General features: G+C 36.4%; 1 long non-coding RNA gene across 1 annotated transcript in view; it reads left to right on the top strand.

The window, feature by feature from the left end:
• Window positions 1-18,727, top strand: part of LOC116152252 (uncharacterized) — a 242,989-nt gene that overhangs the window by 56,799 nt on the left and 167,463 nt on the right. Inside the window, exon 2 of the long non-coding RNA XR_010379507.1 lies at window positions 13,582-13,848. This is a non-coding gene — a long non-coding RNA (uncharacterized LOC116152252). The remainder of the gene's footprint in view (window positions 1-13,581; window positions 13,849-18,727) is intronic.

The raw sequence follows: 18,727 nt of genomic DNA on the forward strand, positions 1-18,727 counted from the left end.
TTCTGATGATGGCCAGTCTGACAGGTGTGAGGTGATATCTCATTGTGGTTTTGATTTGCATTTCTCTGATGACTAGCGATATTGAACTGCTTCATCTACTTTAATCTTCCAAAAAGTCGTGCTTGCTTAAGTGCTGTTGATCCCTCTCCTGGTATCTTTTTAGGCATGTGGTAGAATGAATAATGGCCCCCTCGAAAGATATCCATGTCCTAGTCTCTGGAAACTGTGAATGTTCTCTTAGGTGGCAGACTTTGCAGATGTAGTTAAGTGAAAGATTTTGAAATAGGAGAGTATCCTGGATACCCAGGTGGGCCCTCCATGCAGTCACAAGTATCCTCATTAGAGGGAGGCAGAGGGGGGTTTGTTACAGACAGAAGAGAAGGAAATGTGGCCATGGAGGCAGAGGTGAGGATGATGCAGCCATAGGCCAGGGAATGCAGGCGGCCGCCAGAAGTTGTGGAGGCAGGTACAGCCTTTCTCTAGAGCCTCCAGTGGCCCTGTAGACACCTGAATCTCCCAGTGATACTGACTTCAGATCACTAGCCTCTAAAATTGTAAGTGCATCAATTTCTTTTACGTCACCCAGTTTGCAGTAGTTTGTCATAGCAGCTTCAGGGAACTAATACAAGGCGTAGTTGCTGTGTTTTCCTCCTTTGGTGCCATTTCAGTGGGGATTTGCAGGGTAGGCTAGGGAAATGTATGTGGTCTTCAAGAGTAGTAAGAAGCTCTTCAGTGAGTCTCTAACTGCCATAAAAATGAGGCAAGCAGGGGAGAGTGGAAATTTTGCCAGAATAGAAAATTTCCTGATGCTTTGGAGTGACTCAGCTATCTCCAGGGGTGAGGGGTCTTAGATTTCTGTCACTTTTTTTTTTTTTTTGATTCTCAAGAGAGAAAGCATGTCCACTGGCTGTAACTTATCTGGAATTTTTAGAAATAGCCAGCAAAAAGTGTGAATTCTCAATCTAGTGCTAGAACTTGGAAGAGTTTGAAATATCATCAGGTTGGGGTGGGGAGATGAGTTATATTTCACATTTTGTAATGCCCTGGTGTGGGAGCATTTACAACTATCCACTTGAGCCATATGATTTCTTTCTATATGCCTGCCTTGTGAGGTTTTAATGCAGTTTAAATAAAGGAAGAGGGATTGCAGCTTCCCCACCTTTCCCCAGGTTTGATGTCAGTGAGCCAAAGAGCACTTATGTTGTCTACATATGAGCCAAAGAGCACGGAAAGCTGAAAGGGAAAATGGGTCAGGGACAGTGGGAGCTGTAACAGCACAGTGTAAGCATCCTGAGGCCAGTGGAGAGACTGAGTGATGGAAGTGGACCCAGGAAGGTGTGTCTTCTTTTCACAGTCAACAAATATTTAGGTAGCACTCATGAAGTATAAAAAAACTCAGTACCACAGCCTCTTTTGGAGGAGAGGGTAATTTTCACCCTCTCCTTGTTCTTATCTTATATAAGTAATCACGTTACATAAAAAATTATAATGCATTAGTACGGTGTACTTGAGGGAATAATTTCCATATTCCTTGAATTCCTGGAAATAACGAGAATTAAAGCAAAACGTTTAATGTCTAGAATTTACAACATTAAAACCTATAAAAAGACTAACAATTATTCAAATTGTCTTGACACATTATTAAAGAAATAAATCTCAGAATTTATAACAAAGTTGGGGCTCAGATATTTTCTACAAATTAGATTTTTCTTTTCTTCACATGACTAGTGTTGCTTGGAATTTTTAGTGATAGATGTAGGTCTTTAAAAAATAATGATGAATAAGAGATGACAAATAAAACCTAATGACAGGGTAAACCAAATAAACAGAATTATATTAGACAGAGGCAAGAAAATGACCATTTTAGGCAGCGTGCCCACTGGGCTTAATTAGGTCTAATGCTGTTGTTTCTGTACTTCATATGCTGCTGGTGGTCAGTGAAAGTTTAAAACACAATCAGAAACATATTCTGCAGTAATAAATTTTATTTATGCTGCACAGAGACATGAATATACAAATTACTGCCTACTTATTCAAAAACCACTTCCTCCACACAAATGATTCCCCTTAACCAATATGTCCCAGTTTCTTGACAACATTGAAGAAGCTACCTAATATCAAGAACTGCATTTTTTGGGGGAAAATGTACTGAATACTGGATGAGCTTATTAGTGCTCTTAATAAAAGTAGGGAAGAAAGATTGAAAAATGCATGGTGGGTGATTACAGATGAATAACTTGTGAAGTCACGAGGGCGTACGCAAGCAGACAGCTAGAGTACTCAATCTGGACTTAGAGAATCCACAGTTTCTTCTACTGCCTGCCTGTTCCACAAAGATCTTAAATTTCCAGGTATCTCTGTGTATGTATGATTGTATGACAGTTGGGGGAGAGAGAGGAATGAAAACAAAAGAAAGCAAAATGATACAATTTAAAGGAAAGAGAAAAGAGCAACACAAAGGCATGGATATTAAAATGGAGGAAGAAATGCCAATAATAATAAAAAACCAACCACAGAGATTTAAGAAGGTCCTTATGTTTGTGTCTGATAGTCTAGAAGCCGTTCAGCAAAGAGGCACATGGGATCAGTTGTACTCAAGATACAAACATGTTTGTGGCTCTAAGGTACAGAGACATCACTGAGGCTGAGGTCAGGCAGCTCTTTCCTGAAGTCTTAACAGAGATGGCGTCTTGTGACGTAATGAATGATATTCTCAACAGAGTTTTGTGGTACAATGATACATTTCTGAGAGTTGTTGTTTATCAGTGGTGTCACATACAACAACAATTAAGAAAACTCTCTCCTACCAAGGGCTGTTATACTACAAACCAGGTAAACAGTTGGGTGGAACAACCAGAATTGGCTTCTGAGGCAAAAATGCTCTGGAAAGGAGCAAGTGGAAACAACTGAGCTTGCTTTGCCTTTGTGGCTGGCTGTTCTTCCTTACCGCTTAAGAGTTAAGAAGTGATTAAATGTATTTACTTATACAGAGAAGGAATGACTTCCTACATAAGAGCAAGAAAAATGTAAGAGTCAGAGGCTCATTAAACACATTTAAGCAGCATATGGCTTCCTCCTTCTTCATTAAATATATAATTCCAGATGTGGACCTAGAGTAGGTTCTTTTTCCTCTGTGTGAGTGGGTAGTTCTACAACTACAGGCTCATAGAGTATGGATAAAATATAAATAATGTCATAATGTTTTCCTCCCAAGACAAGAACCAGTGGGGTTGATCCTGAGCCACCACATTGCACAGTTGCAGAGGGCATCATTTAAATGGGGCTTTACATGACCTTCCGAGGGTGCCTGGAATTGTGCTACCTAGAATTTCTATGAAGACCTTTGGCCAAAGAGCAGATGTAAGGGTTAACTTTTCCCCATTTCAAGCAGGGTATAGTGCACATTGATATTAGATGAGGGATGATGGCGCCTGCCCAAATAAACTGAGTCCTTGTTTGTCAAGAGAAGAGGGAGTACTTCCATGAGTAGGTAGTAGAGATGCAGTAGCAGCACAGACCAGGGCAAGTCTGATTGCTACAGGCTTTGTTGGAATGATGGCTGTTGGACCCGTCTGTAAATGTAATGTTCAAAGTTAAAAGTATGACTCATACAAACGTAAATACCCATCAGCAGTTTCACTCAACTCATCAGCTAATAAAGGAACCTTGGAAGGTTGATTTCAAGAGCACTTTGAGAAGCTGGGCATTTATAGGAAATCCAGTAAGAGTGTCTTAGAATGAGATCGCTAAGTTAGATTAGAAACTGGTTAATGGCCTAAAAGGCAATAAACTGTAACATATGGGGTTATTTTTTCCACCAGGTAGAAATCATTTGGATAAAATTTTTTAATATTCCTTTTACAGAATCAATTGGGTATAGTCTCAACCTTTATCAGAAGATGCTGGGTATCCCAATCAGAGTAGAGCTGATTTAGGGTTGGGATGCTAAGTTTTTATTACTAATTTTTATTAATTTAATCTTGAATGCATATACAAACAATCATAGATGAAAGAGATTTCTTAAGCACTTCGGTCCCTTTTGCCCCAGAACTCACCTCTGAAGTGATGTGATAAAAGTCAGGACAGATGTCCTACTTGTGGCTGGACATTCCATAGGCAAGAGACAAGGAAAATGATTTTTCTTTACTTATAATGGGGAGTGAGACAGCTAATCCCGTCTCTTCCTCAAAGTGTTTCCTTGGAAACGTAATGAGCCTGAATCCTTACTTCAACCCTTTGGTTTATAAATAAAATCTCTCCAAGAGCCAGAATGTCCTGTGTGTCTTGGCTTTTACCACCAAGAGATGTCTCAAAGTTCTGGAGCTCATTCCTCCCTGAAATGTAAATATCTTGGGAGGTAACACTCCAGGCTAGGCAGTAACCATTTGGGATCTTTTCGGATCAGAGCAGTTAGCTCCACCATTAGGGAGACAAATGGTTGCAGATCTAATCCTTACGGTATGTGAAAAATGTTTCTGGGAGAAATGAAAGCAAACTTTTTTTTCCTTGAGATTTTTCTGTCTTTACCCTGTATACATTCCTGTATCTCAGGAAGTTAGGGCTTTGTTCAGGAGCAAATGCTGTAGGTCAGTGGTACTTAAAATGTGGTCCCTGGACCAGAAGCTTCAGCCTCACTGGGAAATTATTAGAAATGCAGTAACTCAGGTATTACATTATACCAGACTTACTGAATTAGAAGCTCTGGGTCCTGCACTCTGTTCAGTGAGCCCTCCAGGTGATTCTGTTGCAGGCCTCAGTTTGAGAACCACTGCCAGGCACCATGTGCTCATGAGCTAGTCTTAATATTCCTCTTTATTTTCTCCAGCTATCTCTTTGCTCCCTACCATATGGTATCAGTTCTTTACCAACTTAAAAAATCTGTCTGCTGCTACGATAAGGTCTACTCATTATAAAGAATTTGGTAGTAACCCAAAGAGCAAATTTATATGCAGGAAGTATTTTGGTGTAATGAGAAGGTTATGAGATTCCTATTTCTGAAGGGGTTTAAAAATTAGATGAGCAACCACCTAGTTGGATTATTTAAATACAAACACCTGAGCAGCACGGGGCTGGCTGAAATGACTGAACTTTTTCAGTTTCCTCAAGGCAAGTAATACTTGGGAGACCAGATAATAAAACAATTTCCTGATCAAAGAATAACTGAGCAGGATTATCCCTTGTAGACTCAACATGGGGAAAGTAGACATTCAACATACTTTATTTTATATTGCATGTTGCATCACTAGTACATTTAGGAAACAATAATGACTACTTATACATGCTTCATAGATGCTTTTATGCTTTTAATTGGTTGGAATTCTGGTGTCATCTGTCTCTCTTGATACCAGAACTGTTTAAGATGTTCTGTGGTGTCTTCCACTTGCCTTCTAGTATCTTCACAAGGGTGACATCAGAATTCCCTTTATCTGTAAAGGGTGTATTCTCTTACACAAATGTGGATTCAGTCTTACAAGTGAGAACTCTAGGGGCCTACGAGAGATTACCCATTTGCTCAGAAATTTGTCCTTCTGGAAAATTAGTAAATGATATCAGATCATGTAAAATTCAATTTCTAAAATCCCCACATGATCTCTTGAAATTCTCTTCCAGCTTTATGAATCTAAGCAAGCAGAACATGTGGGATCAATTACAAACATTTCCCAGATTCTTGTTACAGTTCCATGAACATAAATCTGATTTCCTTGGCTTTCATGAAAAAGATCATAAGAATTAATCCACAACAGAAAAGAAATGCATAGTAAGGAAAATATAATTACCAGCATGTGTGTTTCTGTGCTGCACCATTAATGTTGACCATGTGACATAAGAAAAATGTGACAAAGGAAAAAAGAGACCTAAATTTAGATAACACTGTTACTTAAAGAGGGAATAATCCAGGTTAGTATAAATACTAACACATGAACCATAAATGCTTCAGAAACAGAGAATGTTTCCTTGTTTCTTGTAATACTTGAGTATCCCCCACTTTAATAAAGTAGAATTGTTTTTATGGACTGCTGAATTATTCCTTGCAGTACTGTATTCTTTGTTGCTTCCGAGATTGGTTTGGAAGGGAGCAGTCATTACTTTAAAAATTGCCAGTGTTTATTCAGGTTTCTGCGGCCATTTTGTTGAGGTTTCCAAAAGACGTTCCAAATATGAATATCCAAATATGTGCAAAGTACACAAATCTTTTTTCCCCCTTCTCCTTGAAGTCTTGCTCTTGGGAGGTCTATTTTAAAAGTCCCCTTTAGAGGGAACGTCTCCATAAGAGGATGCAGTCATTTGTCATTTCTCCTATCGACTTTTCAGTTCTGGTATCCCATGACTTTTGATTGTGTGACTGTTCAGCACCCCATGTTGTGAATAATTACTTTAGCTCTTTAGTTTAAAGATGCTTTTCAGTTTGGCTTGATAGGCCCACAATACCAGAAAAGAATGAATGTTGCAACACTCTCTACCAACACTCCTATTAGGGAGAAGTGGTTTGGCCATATCTCCTTCAAGACGGAGAAAGTCAGTTAGAAAGTTTTTATGTGACATGACCTTGCTGGGTTGGGTACGCTTACGTGGCCTGGCGCTTTACCTAAATGCACATCCGTCTGCACAGTCTCCAGAAGGGAAGGCAGAACAAGGGTTGGCAGTCCCTCTGATTGTGCACCGCTATGTGCTGTGGTGCGATGTTCTCCTCCCTCACTCCAGACTGGTCCAAGCTGCTCCTAGGCGCTGGTGTTCTTTCTTGAAGGTCTTCCTTTTTACTGAATCCAGAATCCTTCCTTGTTTAATGATGCTACTGCACATTTCGTGTGTGTGTGTTTGTGCGTGTGTGTGCATGCATGTGTGTAAGTGTGTTTCCCCTTTCCATGATTCTGGCTAAGTATTTAGATGCAGTCCTTTGAGAACTCCTTTGCTTTCTGTACCCAAAGAAAGACAGAACACAGAATCTTTTTATTTTAATGGTTTAACAACCAATCATCACAAGAAGGAAAGAAATGAGATAATAGCATGAACAAACTCCAAGAAGTTAGACATATTTAAGAAATCTGACAAAATTTTCTTGGCTCCTATTATAGGCCCTTTTGTAATTCTCCAATTTTTCTCATTGTCTGCCTTGAAAACCAATTCCATGACAGCAAGAGTGTTTATCTGTATCTTATGTGCTAAGGACTCTGAAAATAAATCCTGAGACAACACAAGAACAAAAGATGTTGGCTAAAGATTACAGTTTACTCAAAACAAGTTTACCCAAAGGGCAGAGGTCTCACAAATTTGGTTATAAGCTTAATTTCTAGAAATTAACTTGTCTCCATGTGGTAGAATTTCTTAATTAAAACAAGCCTAGAAAATATGAAACAAAATCTACTCCTTACTGAAACAGAGCAGAAGTACAATACAAGCCCTTCCTTGTAGCTAAAAATTTTAAAAAAGCTAAGGTAATGACTTAGGGTGTCTTTGTAGATTTTAGTACCATCATAACTAAGATTTACAAATGCCACATTCTGTAATACCCAAATAAACCAGGATTATTATTGTCCCTCTGCTCCATTGTCCTTCTGCCTGGTGTAATTTGTGTACTTGTGTACTGTAATTATCTGTCCTTCCTCTCCAGCTAGTACAGTTTCAATGACTCCTGGTAATAAGTTTCTCTGTGACTGCCTGGCACAGAGCAATATGTCCCAATCCTAATACTGTGCTCTTCCTTAGGAAGAAAACTAATAATGCTAACTATAAAGTTAACTGTAGCACAGTAAACCATCTACATTTTATGGTTCTGAGTTTTTATTCTTGGCAGTAGAAATATGCTTGGTAGTTAATTTTACATCAGGCTGCAACCCAAGAGTTTGTGTCTGACAGCTTTAAATAGAGAAAATGAGTATTTTAAAAACAGCCCAACAACTATTGGTATGAATCAAGTAATTTTGGGATACAAATGGATAGTAAGTAGAATCTACGCTATTCTGTAATTTTGTTACAACTACTTGCTTTTGACATGAAAAGAAAAAGAAGCACTAAATCTAGAACACATTTTCTTTAGCTCTAAGGGGGCCTTTGGGACCTTTTCCCCACTAAAAGATACTGCCCTAAGCTTTTCTTTGGCTTCTTAGAGCGCCAGACTGCCCAAGGTGGTGAAGCAGGAAGAGGCAGCAAAGACCTGAGTTTGACTTCCTGATCTGGGCATAAAAATAGAACCTACCCTGTAAAGTATTCTTGGGATTAAATGAGAAATGCATGTAAAACTCAGCACAGAGCTGGTGCGGCCTACTCAGTAAATGTCATAATCATTATTATTACCAGCTGTGTCCTTGGGCCATTTCCATAAACTTTTTGAGTCTCAATTTCCTCATCTATAAGACTTAGAATATATGAATCCTTACTGAATTATTAGGTTGTAAGTTCAAAGGGCCCACACTGAGTGTGGACATAGTCAGTCCACACCATCTGTTAATTCTCTTTCCTCAGGAGTCCTGAAGAGTGTAGCTCTTCTGTGCCAGATCCAGAAATGTTACCACACAGCCATTTCATTGGTAGGGCACCAGCAGGAGCAACTTTGTTTCATTGTTTATTTTTACTTTCCCTTGAGCCCTTTCTGTCTGTCCTCCCTTCTCCACTCCAGTAAACTATCTAGGACAGATCTCATAGTTTTCTAATCATATTCAGTCATTAGAGACAGTCTCATTTTTAGACACTAGAAGCGCAGTCTCATCTAAATCCAAACGTCTGTCTCTCACCCAGTTAAGAACTTCCCCTTTCACAGCTTGAACCTGGGAAATATATAGTATGCAAGGGGTACACAGTTTGACCAACTCTTACACCTCCTGGGTTTTCCACATCCTCATCCCTATCCTCAAGGTTGTTTCTGCTTCTTCCAGGGTGTGGATGGGGAGGAGAGGGTGGAGAGGGAGTGGACCTTGCAAGTCTAAACTGACCAGGCTGGAATCGGTGTCCCTGCACAGCAGTGGCCTGATGCTTCTCTCCTCACAGGTCACTCTGGTGACTTCTTAGGAGACTTCACCGCAGGGTATCTTCTGTCTGCACTTTTTGGCACAGGTGATGTTTTTCTACCTGATGCTTTCAGGTTCCCCCTCAGGTTCAGCCCCTGATGGTGCACTGCAGGCTCCTTCTGGTGGGGTTGACAGGTGGATGTAGAGCCAGGGTGATGGTGAGCTCAGCATAAATGGCCTGACAGCTCCATTTAGATGTATAAACTCTTAATACTCTGAATTATAATTCTGATTTATGTTGTTCTTTTAATTATATAGTTTTCTTAACTTTTAGCTTCATTTGATCTAGGAAGTCATGATTGGACCTGTTTTGTGCTTATGCCTTTCTCGTATGTTTTCAAGGTCCAGAGAGGTAGTATTATTTTTTTTTCCTTTTTTTCTTCTATAACTTTGTGTTGAATTTGACCTACATACTTTTCTGTTGCTCATATTTATGTGAAACTAGTTTTCCTAAATTTTAGAAGATACGGTTCTGTTGCTCAAGGTAGTTTTCTTAATTTTTAGTCCTCCCACTTCAGTTTTTTTATATTTTTGAAGCATCAGACCATATATTCACTTACTTTTTGAGATTTCCTGGCTCTATTTCCGTTTCCCTACTTACCTGGGCTTTCTCTTTCATTTTTCTATATTGTCCAAATTTTTCCTAAATTTTTATTTCATTCCAAGAAGTTTCTCTCCATTGTGGGGCTCTCTCTTGAAAGGAATTTCTGGCTGTTTGATTTTGACAATTCATGTGACCCACAGTACTTCAGTCTTTTTCAGACTTTACTGTGGGTGCCTTGCAATCGTCCACTATTAAGTTGGGCAAAATGCTTTTCAGTTTTTACTGCTGTTTTCAAATTGGCTGTTCTTGCTTCCCAGGGTGTACCTGTGCACTGTTTTGCTTTTTCATTTTCCAGACCCATCAGACTCCCCATTTCTTCTCTCTGTCTTCTCCCACACAGGTACTGACACATGTAGATGTTGTGGATACTGTTAGTTTATTGTTACCTGCTGTGTTTAGGGACATGCGGTGTTTTTTTGTCACCTGGTTCTGTTGCAAAAGTTGTTTTGTTCTCCCATCTAGTTGATTGCTCTCTTTATGTTCAGATTCTTTACAAAATTATTTTACTGTATAAACTTGAAGGGAGAGCTCTAATAAAATAACAACTGGATTTTTTTTATAAACAATATATTATGTTACTCTTCTGGTTTTAAAATCAAGTGTTGTCCTAACAATGAAATAGCAGAAAAAGAAATTAAGTAAATAATCCCATTTAATATCACATTAAAAAAGAATAAAATACCTAGGAATAAACCTTCCTACAGAGGCAAAGAACCTGTACTCCAAAAACTATAAGACACTGATGAAAGAAATTGAAGATGACACAGACAGACAGAAAGATATACTATGTTCTGGGATTGAAAGAATCAATATTGTTAAAATGGCCATACTACCCAAAACAATATACAGATTCAGTGCAGTCCCTATCAAATTACCAATGACATTTTTCATAGAACTGGAACAAAAAAATGTTAAAATTTGTATGGAAACACAAAATACCCCAAATAGCCAAACTAATCTTGAGAAGGAAGAACGGGGGAATTATGCTCCCTGGCTTTAGACTGTACTACAAAGCTACAGTAATCAAAACAGTATAGTACTGGCACAAAAACAGACACATTGATCAATGGAACAGGATAGAAAATCCAGAAATAGCCCCATACACTTATGGTCAATCAATTTATGACAAAGGAGGCAAGATGCAATGGAGAAAAAACAGTCTCTTCAATAAGTGGTGCTGGGAAAACTGGACAGCTACCTGTAAAAGACTGAAATTAGAACATTCTCTAGCACCATATACGAAAACAAATTCAAAATGGATTAAAGACCTAAATGTTAGATCAGATACTATAAAACTGCTAGAGGAAAACATAAGCAGAACACTCTTGGACATAAATCGCAGCAATATTTTTTCAAACCAGCTCCTAGAGTAATGGAAATAAAAGGAAAAATTAAAAAATGGGACCTAATTAAACTTAAAAGCTTTTGCACAGCAAAGGATACCATCAATAAAATGAAAAGACAATCTATAGGATGGGAGAAAATATTTGCAAACGATGAAACCAACAAAGGACTAATTTCCAAAACATACAAACAGCTCATACAGCTTAATATCAAAAACAACAACAACAACAACAACAACAACAACAACAAGCAACCCAATTAAAAAGTGGGCAGAAGACCTGAATAGACATCTCTCCAAAGAAGACATTCAGCTGGCCAGCAGGCATATGAAAAGATTTTCAATAACACATATTGTTAGAGAAATGCAAATCAGAACTACAATGAAGTATCATCTCACAATAGTCAGAATGGCTATCATTAAGAAGTTTGCAAATAATAAATGCTGGAAAGGCTGTGGAGAAAAAGAAACCTTCCTGCACTGTTGGTGGGAGTGTAATTTGGTGCAGCCACTATGGAGGACAGTATGGAAGTTCCTTAAAAAACTAAAAATAAACTTACCATTTGATCCAGCAATCCCACTCCTGGGCATATATCTAGAGAAAAATATAATTCGAAAAAATACATGCACCCCAATGTTCACAGCAGCAATGTTTACAATAGCCAAGTCATGGAAACAACCTAAATGTCCATTGACAAATGACTGGATAGAGAAGTTGTGGTATATTTATACAATGGAATACTACTCAGCCATAAAAAGAATAAACTAATGCCATTTGCAACAACATGAATGGACCTGGAGATCATTATTCTAAGTGAAGTAAGCCAGAAAGAGATGATATCACTTATATTTGGAATCTAAAAAAAAAGAGACACAAATGAATTTATTTACAAAAGAGAAACAGACTCACAGATGTAGAGAACAAATTTATGGTTACCAAAGTGGCTGGAAAGGGATAAATTGGGAGTTTGAAACTTTCAGGTGCTAACTACTATATATAAAATAGATAAACAACAAGTTTCTACTATATACCACAGGGAACTATGTTCAATATCTTGTAGTAACCTATAGTGAAAAAGAATATGAAAAGGAATATATGTATGTATGTATGACTAAAACATTATACTGTACACCAGAAATTGGCACATTTTAAACTGACTAAACTTCAATAAAAAAAGAATAAACCAGAAAATCAAGTCAAATCAAGTGTTGTGATTCAATGGAAATAATGTTAAATTCCTTCTTTCTCAGCTCAATAGCTGTAAGAGCCAATGCTTAAACGTTTCTTTTATTGAGTCTGATCTGTTGTAGAGTTCTGTAAGATGTCAAGGGTAATGGAGGAACCTGGAGCTAGGAATAGTGGAGCTGTTACCACCCCTAGGCTGGAAGCTACAAGGGGAGGAAGATGTTAATGGAAGTCAGAAGAATGAGAGTAGGGTACACTTCCTTGAGAGAACAGGTGACTTTCTTTTGAGAGACATAGCCAGGTTGAGGTGATTTTCCAAGCAGAGAGTTAGGGGCATGGTACTCTGACCATATTCTCTTCTTTCTTTATTTTCTACTTAAGCATCCCTGTTGGCTGAACCCAGAATGCCTGAGAGCCTATTAGGTAGGAGCAGGATGAAAGGAGAGATAATGTAATTGTACTAAGCAAGTAGAAAATATCCAGTATACTAGCTAATTGTCTCATCAGAATAGAACTGTCTCAGGCTAAGCATGTATTCCCATGTTATATGATACATCAGTGGCTTATAAACTTATCATTTATTTAACAATATCTCCTTCCCACTCCTTCCCACTCCCACTGTTACATGTACCCATGCTGTTAACTAGATAAGGATTAATTTATGTTTTTAGCCCCATCTTCTGTCATTAAAATATTATTCATTAAAAATATCCCAAAGTATTTGGAAATAAAAGGCAAATTGGAAAAAAAACCCAATTATTTTTGTAAATTATCTATAAAGTTCTCTTTATCCACCTATTTATTTATATGCTTATTTATGTGTATAGCTAGATATATCATGAAATTTATTCTAGGTTTGAAATGATAATACTAAGCCCCCAACTCATCTTTGTTGGCCATAATGATGACATCAAAAAGGTTATTCACCTATTACCATTGTAATTGATGAAGCATATATATTTTTCAAGACAAGTTCGGTTATGCAGCTGTAACGAATCCCTCAAATCTCAAAAACACACCAGCAATAGGTCTCCTCTCTTCAGAGTCAGTCAGGGTCCCATGATGAAGAGTGCACCATCTCATAACACTTATTTCATGTGTTTATCTGGTCAGCACATCAGGTGGGAAACTCCAGAGGGTCTCTTGCCAGTAACTGAGTATTTCCACCTGAAAGAGACATGCAGCACTTCTGCTTTCAGCATTGACCAATTACAAGTGTGACTGGAGGTACAGTGTTCTGTGTCCAGGAGGAAGACCTAAATATTAGTGACCATTAATAAAGTCTATCAAAGTACGAGGTTCCTTTTTGTTCTAAATTGAATGAAACCAAGACACCTTATGAATTACCATCTTTTCTCTTTTGTACATTCTTTGTTGCTATTCAGCTGTAATCTGCCTCTAATTCAAACCCTTGAACACCTGGTACCAGAATTTCTTTCTTTTCCAGGTCAACCATGGTGGAGTTTTACTCACAGAGGTGTCCTAATTTTGGATCTGTCTTAAGATGATCACAAACTTCACTTGAAGACTAGACTAGAAACAAGCTACGATAGGCAAGGACTGCTGTACTCTAAATACGCAAATGAGTTTTGAATTAAAATGACTGTGCAGTACAATTATCTAGACGCTATGAGAGATGTCACCCAGAAGATGAGAAGGGTATAGAGAAGCAAGCTGTTGCTTTACTTCATGGAGGACACACGGAGCATCCAAGGTATGCACTTCTCCATTAAATACACACACCCCTAAACTATTTCCAAGTTGCAGAAGATGGGTTGGTGTTGACTTCAATTTCTTTGAGTCATCTCTATGCACATCAGTGGGAATAAAAAAAAAAATCCTTGGGGAGATTTGACTCATTGTCTTTGAAATAATTTGTGTATTGTGTATTGGGAGAATTGGTTACCAAGCTATATTTTTCCAAGTTCCTTTCATCGTTTTTGTCATTGCTTAGTTTGTGAGAATATAAATATATAGAGGCATACAAATTAATATATAAAAATCTGTTTAATATATTGTTTATTATGTAGAAGTCAATACTGAATTGATTTTTTTCGGTACTGAATCAATGCTAGGGAAGATTCCAAAATTTTAGGTCAAAAGGTGAAAATCCTCCTCTTCACTCCACTGAGCAGGGTTAACAATTCCTAGGAGACCTTTTGCTGATAAGACACTTCCAAAGTATTAATTAAGAAGAAACCTGGCCAAGTAAGTTCTTTGATTTTTAGTTTTATTGGAAACATCACAAACTATCTTGATGTAAACAACTTTCTGTTGCTTCCCCAACAGAATTCTTAGATTGCTGACTTGGCAAAGTACAGTCGTTTCCATTCCTCTCAGATCATTATTTATATAACTCAGTGCTAGCTTTCCAGCATTTCTTGCTTAATGGTTCTTAAAATCAACAATCTGAGCACTTTGGGGAAATAGATTGTGTCATGTTGGGTGTTAAATGGTAAAGCTTTGATGGAGACCATTCCATTCTCATCTGTTTTTACAGTGCGTGAACAGAGGCAATGGGATGGTCAGAACTGCAATGGAAATCAGAAATTGTATCTGTAGGGGCTCTAGATGTGCTCTTGGCAGGAAAAAATTAGCAACAAAATCGACTTAGAAGAAATGCTGTCTTTCTAAGCTTGCTTGCAATTTCATTTTACTTTTGAAGTATTTGATTTCAAAATTAGTATATTCTTGTTATTAAAAAGAATTAAATGCTTCACAAATATTTAACAATACATTGAAATTCCCCTACAGCCTCATCCTCCAAAAGTAACTGTCACTAACAGTTTGTGTACTTTCTTCCAGAGTTTAGTTTTTGCTTTTTATGGGATTCTTCCCTTCCTCCCCCACCTCCTCCCTCTCTTTTCCTTCTCCTCCTCCTTACCCCCACCTTCTTCTTCCTCCTCCCCTTCATTCTCTTCTTATTCCTCTTCCCCATATCCCCTGTTCTCACCCCCCACTCCTCTTCCCTCTTTTTCTGACTCTAAATTAGTACATGCAGTATTGGATCTGAGATTCTGAACTTCTAAAATTTTAGTAGATTGTCAATACATAGTTTGCCAATCGGTATGTGATTAATTGCTCTGCCAAATAAAGTTGTATTAAGTTACACCTGTATAGACACTCACCAATACTGGCTAGGATCTGTTGTTGGTCTTTGCTAATTCTGTTGATTCTTTTTGCCAGAATCTTTGTTAATTATGTTTTAATATAAATGTATTTAATTGTTTTTACAAGTTTCTTGGCCCACAGAATTTCTTCTATGAGTTGCCTGTTCATATATATTTTTCCCTATTGAGTTATTTGCCTTTTAAAATACAGACTTTAATATAATGTTAATATATCATATATTAATGAGTTAACAATTCCTAGGAGATCATTTGCTATAAGACATTTCCAAAGTGTTAATTAAGGAGCACAGGTCTGTCTAAGTAAGTTCTTTGATTTTTTGTTTTACTGGAAACATCATAAATGATTTTGATGCAAAATACTTTCTGTTGCTTTCCCATATATTATATAGTAATACATTACATATATTAATATAGATTAGGGGTATGAGACTTTTGTCTTTTCTCTATATTGTCTATACTTTTCTCTGATCGACTCTGTTCTCTTCATTTTGTTTATAGTATATTTTGCATTACAGAAGTTTCACATTTTCATGTGAGCATATGTCTGTCATTTACTTTATTGCTTCTAGATTTCACATCATGCTTGGAAATACCTCCTGCAATCTAAGTTCATAAGAGATATTTGCCATTGTTTTCTTTAGTTTCTTTGTGAATTTACTTTTTTGCTTTGTATGTAAGTTTTTATTCTTCTGAAATTTATTTTCTAATAAGATATAAGGCATGGATTCAGTTTAATTATTTTCCAAATTTCTATCCTTTTCAAAATGGCTGGCTCATTGTGCAACCTGCTTCTTTCCATTTTTCTCTCCACCAATTTGAAATGCCATCTTTATCCAATACTACATTTCCATACAATTGGTTCTGTCTTGTTTTATTAATTCTGGTTGTCTATTTCTGTTCTGATCCTTTAATATATTTGAATATTTAAAATGCTTTCTACTCTCCTTTGCTCGAATTGTGGACCCAACTTTAAAAGTACAGTGGCGATATTAATTTTTATAACATTAATTTATAGACTAATTTGAGGAAACAATACCTTTAAGTTTTTGTGTCTTTCTACCCCAAAGTAAAACTCATTTTTTAAGTCTCCTCATTGGAATTTTATATTCTTTTTCTTATGAAGACTATGCATTTCCGGTCAGTTTTCCCAGGATGTTTTGTAGTTTTTATTTCTATTATAAATATTTTTTCACTGTATTTTATAAAATAGAGAAAACTATTGATTTTTGTGTGTTAATTTTGAATCCAGCTAAATGCTGAATACGCTGTTTTCTCTAGTACTTTTATAGTTGATTCCCTTTTGTTTTCCAGACAGTCATGCAGTCTGTAGATATTAATGACATTGTCTTTCTTTTTTGTGTTTTAAATCTTACTCCAGTGCTCTGTTTTCAGAGTTCTTCCAGTGCAAAGTGAAGCTATTTGTGGTAATGTTAGGTATCATCTCACCCTGCTGCTGACTTTGATGTTTATGCTTCTAGCGTCTTAAATTAAGTATAATGCTAGCTTTTGAGTTATATATGCTATCATGTTAATTAAATAACTGTAAATGTTTATTTATTGAAATTTAAAAAATCAAGAATCAATAATTGATTTAAAACCAATTTTAAATTAAATTTTATCACATGCATTTTTGCTATCTATTTAGATGAATATATGGTGAATATTATTAATAGAATTCTTAATTTTGATCCATCCCTGTCTTCCTGGAATGCCTATCACTAAATAAGTAAAATTAACCTATATTTTCTTTTTTAAAGCTACATTTCTATGATTATGGGAGCAGTAATGGCTAATTTTATAAATAGCCTAGGAAGCGTTTCTCTCTTTTTTTTTTTAAACTGTGCTCCAATATAGTTTAAATAGGATAAGAATTTGATTTCTTGGAGATTTGAAACAGTTTATTCGTGAAATTGTTGTGACTCTGTGATGTTTAGGGAAGTAGCTCTATAGAATTAAAATAACCAAAAATCATGGACTGTATTAAATAATCTGTCCATCTCTTCTTGTGCTCATCCTCATAGTTTTTGTTAAAATTTTTATTGGATTTGAATCGTCCATTTTATCTTGACTTAAAGCTTTATTAGATTTAAATTGTGCAAATCTTTCCTTGTAATTCCCTTAATTTATGGCATATTTGTGTTTTACCCTCATGCCCATTCTTAATTTTGTGTTTATTGAACTGTGTTATTTCAAAATATTTATCATGTAATTTATTATTTTAGGAATTACTTTTAAGGTTATCAATTCTATTGCATTTCTATTTCTGATTAGTTAATCCTCTTTTTAAAAATTATTACTATTTCATTCTGCTTGCTTTAGATTGATTTTGTGGTTTAACTTCATTTGATTAATTAGTTAATTTTTTTATAATTTGCTAACAGTGGGATTTTAGAGTGTGAATATTCTTCAGTTTTTTCCTTGGTTTGTGTTGGACTGTCTTAGAATTTTTGTGGTGATCACTTGCTGTATTAATATAAAAATACTTATATAGCTTTTCTTTCAGGAATAATAATGTTATTACTCTCCCATTTATATATTCTGTTACTTATATTATTCTGAATCAGTATATGCCACCAGTTCTTTCATAGGTTTTTCTTCACTTGTGAGATTTTTGTTTTTGACCATCTTTTAGTTGGCTCTATTAAGAATTAATGTATATTTCTTTTTCAAGAAGAGCTTTTAGTGCTTTTATTCCTGAGAAATTACACTTCCTCCTGCTCTTTGAATGACAGTCTGGATGGATATATAGTGTTTAGATCCACTGTTCCTTTCCCTTCAGCCCTCCATAGATGTAGTTCCTCTGGTTTTTTGTTTGTTTGGTTTTTTTTTGTTTTTGGCCTTCAGTGTTGCTGATGTGAAGTCTGAGATTATTTTAATTTACATTTGTAGGGGATCTGATTCTCTTCCTCAGGTACTTATAAAAGTCTTTGTTTTTGAAATTTAATAATACATTAGTAAGTATGATTCTTTGTTTTTTCATGGATCACAGTTAGGCCTTTTAAGGTTAATATATAAGTGTCCTTTTAGAAAAGAAATGTTCCACTGATGAATAATTTTTACATTCTGTTCCCTGCTTTATGTATTGACTACCTTAGAAATTTATTATCTTCATTTCTCTGTTATTTTCCTGAGCATCTCCTCCACGTTGCACTGTGTTTTCACCAGTGTTGGCTTATTGTCTTGCTGCTTCCAATTTTCTTTTTTTTATTTCTGTAATGTTGTTTTCTTCTTAGCTTTACTAGATCCCTTTTATATCTTCTTCAGTTGAAATAGCATCTCACTTTTGTTCTCTTGCATCTCTTCTCTTTGATCCAATTACCTACTTAAGATATTTTGTCTAAAATTTTCTTCTGTTTCCTAGAGTATCTCCCACTTCAAAATCTTTTCCTTATCTGTCATTTGTTGGGCATATGCCTTTATTTCCTTAGAAAACCTATCAACCATATTAGATTTCCCCCCTGC

Source organism: Camelus dromedarius, chromosome 3 (assembly GCF_036321535.1).
Source record: "Camelus dromedarius isolate mCamDro1 chromosome 3, mCamDro1.pat, whole genome shotgun sequence".
Taxonomy (NCBI): domain Eukaryota; kingdom Metazoa; phylum Chordata; class Mammalia; order Artiodactyla; family Camelidae; genus Camelus; species Camelus dromedarius.